General features: G+C 30.9%; 1 non-coding gene across 1 annotated transcript; it reads left to right on the top strand.

Annotated features, from left to right (window-relative positions):
• Positions 1-1,915: 1,915 nt before the first annotated feature.
• On the top strand, positions 1,916-1,988 carry TRNAA-AGC. Its single transcript has one exon. It is a non-coding gene; the product is annotated as a tRNA-Ala (tRNA).
• The last annotated feature ends 1,114 nt before the right edge of the window (positions 1,989-3,102 follow it).

The following is a 3,102-nucleotide window of genomic DNA, read 5'->3' as shown; positions in this document are numbered from 1 at the left end:
TATTAATCTTTAGCAAAAAGAAGCAAAAACAACAATGGAAGAGGAGATGGAGATGGAGGAAAGAAGCAAACCAATTGCTATCTTCATGGCCTTCGGTACTAAAGGCGACGGCTACCCCATCGCTGTTAGCCCCTCCGTTCTTTCTTTGCATTTCCTGTTTGGTTACTCAGAAAATAATTATAGAAAGCAAAAGGGTACCCAGATTTCATTGTTATGTGACTATCACTATACAGAATACACAAGAATATAAAATGTTATTCTTTCTTCAGTTTTCTCAGCAATTAAAAAATGAGCTTGATATTAATTTTATATTGGTTCTCTGGGAAGAAAATTACAAATGAGGAAGTGGGCACTGGCAATGTCATCAGAAAAGAAATTTACTTTCACTTTTCAAGTCAAAATATAGTCTTGGTCCTTGAATTTAGCTTAGCTTATTAGAGATTTCGGTTCTTGAAGTTTAAATTGATCACCTTTAATTTCTAACATACTTTAAGTCCATTTGGTTAGGCGTTTTGGAAGCTTAAAAAGTATTTTTAAAACTCAAAATCCCAAAATTCATTTTGCAATAGTAACTCATCATAACTTTTTTTATAAACGTATATTTTAAACTCAAAACACAGTTTTGCAATAGCCTATACAAACGTACCCTTTAAGGTGATCGATTTTAGTTACTAAAAAACTTAGAGTGATCACTTTTAGTTTCAATGAAATGATAACATGTCAATTTTGAGTTTGATCATGTCATTTGAGGGACTAAAAATGATAGCTATAATCACCAAAGGCTATCATGTTATTTGTTATTTGGAATATCAAATTTACTTTAAATCTAATACCAACTAATTATAGAGGTTTTTTTTTTTTTTTTTTTTTTTTTTTTTTTTTTTTTTTTTTTTTTTTTTTTCTTTGGAGGAAAACTAATTATAGAGTTAAAAGTACCTTACAAATACTACATTAAAAAACAATAGGGCATGACCTGAGAGTCTGAGACAACGACCTAGACCTTTCCAACGCACGACGTAGGCCAAGTCAAAGAGACCATTGTGTGGACAGGAAGCAAAGACTAAACAGCAAATGCAAAGAATTGATAAAGCAATAGGGGAAAAGTTTTTTTTTTTTTTGGTGTACAATAGGGGAAAAGTTGGTAAGAAGAATTATCTATCAAAAAAATTAATACTTATAATAGCAAGAATTCTATTAAATAAAGAAATTTTTTATAATAAATATTAGATGAAGAATTTTGAATCCTGATCAAGTTAGGATTTTTAAATAAGTTATCATAAGGCATTTTAAAAAATTATCATACTCCTCCCTAAAAATTCTTATATTTGTTTTTAATAGCAATTTTATGATATGTGAGAAAAAAAATTTTGATAACAACAACTAAGTTTTTGTGTCCATCTAAAAAATCAATAAAGCGAGGAAACATTTTTTATTTATTTTTTAATACGAAAAGTAGATAAGAACAATTGTATTGTTGTTTCTTAAAAAAAATATCTTGGTGCAACCACTTGACAATTAAATAGAATATTCACTTAGCGCAAACATTGCTTCTTAATCTAATTTTTATTATATAATATATGGTGTCAACGTGATCCCTAAACCTTTTATTTGAATAAATTACTCATTAATATAAAAATCCAAGAGTGAAATTTGTTATTAAAAAAAAAAAACCTATTTTTTTAATTGATTCCAAAGCAACTCCCCCTACACCCCTGCTTCCTTAATACAGTACCAGATACATATTGAACCAAATATTAGTGTGTGAAAATTGAAGTTTGTAAAAGAAAAGGTTCTAACTAATTGACTAGGCTTCCTAATCAAGCAGAAGTAGAACGTTGCCGATATGAAGAAATCCATTATCCCATTATTTACTCTCAATAATTAGTTTCTCAAGTAAAAGATAAAAAACCCAAATGGGGATGTAGCTCAGATGGTAGAGCGCTCGCTTAGCATGCGAGAGGTACAGGGATCGATACCCTGCATCTCCAAAAATTTCTGAACTTTTTATTTTAGTTAAGGTTTTTTTTAGATAGTGACAAAATACTAGATAGTTACAAAATACTGTTAACTCGAACTATTTTCTCACCTAGATCCCCAAATATTTTATGCATGAAAAATTGTCAATTAAGTTACAAGACTCTTGGCAGAACTTAATAATCAAGGCATATACCATATGATGTTTTAGGAAAGGCTATAAAGTAGAAACAATATAGTCTAAATTTTATCTATCTTCTTAGCTTTGACAACAGGGTTGGCTTTTGCTATAGCAGCCTTAGCAGCAGCCTGATAATCATAGGTGCAGTTGTGTTTATCAGAGTACCTATGAACTGCACAAAAAATATTTCCACACCTACATTTGAACCCTATTATACCAACACTCTTCTTGCAAGCGTGGCACCCATTTGGACTGCTTTTCTTTGCCTTTTCCTCCTCATCCTTCTTGTTCGACATTTTTGCTTTGTTTCAACTCGATCTAAAAAGGATTTTTTTGCGTCTTGCGTGCGTGTGATGTGATTATATATTGTCTTTTAAGGGTTCACAAATGGTAGTTTTCCTTGTAATTCAATGATTGGCACGCATTATGATTATGATGATCCTATGAAAAGTTTTAAATTGGATGCATGAGTGTGCAATGTCCTTGTTTACATGCGTAAGATTCTGTGACATGACATGATTCAATATATATATATATATATATATATAAATAACATTTATTGCCTTCACTACTACATGCACTTGTGCATGCTGGGCTACTTGTTAGAGTAACTCCAAATTAATATTTTCAAAGTTATTATAAAAGTATTTATCAGAAGCAGATGCCATAAGTTGAAATTCTCAATAAAGAAAAAGAAGAAGTTATTATAAAGGTTTTGGCTTTGTGCTAGTAGAGGAGCAGTTTTTGCTTCCACATTCCAATTGCTCTATGTTTATGATGGATTGCTAAGCGATGGGTACTAGTTTACTATATAGAATAGTCATAGGGAGAGCTAGTTTACTATAGAGAATAGTCATAGGGAGAGCTAGCTCTTCCAATTTGATCCTTAAGTATGCGAGAATTGCTTAGCTCACAATATTTCCACAACAAATCTTAGCTGGTAAATT

Source organism: Quercus lobata, chromosome 12 (genome assembly GCF_001633185.2).
Source record: "Quercus lobata isolate SW786 chromosome 12, ValleyOak3.0 Primary Assembly, whole genome shotgun sequence".
NCBI lineage: Eukaryota > Viridiplantae > Streptophyta > Magnoliopsida > Fagales > Fagaceae > Quercus > Quercus lobata.
The sequence above is the reverse complement of the archived record's forward strand: the minus strand, read 5'-3'. Positions and strand labels throughout refer to the sequence as shown.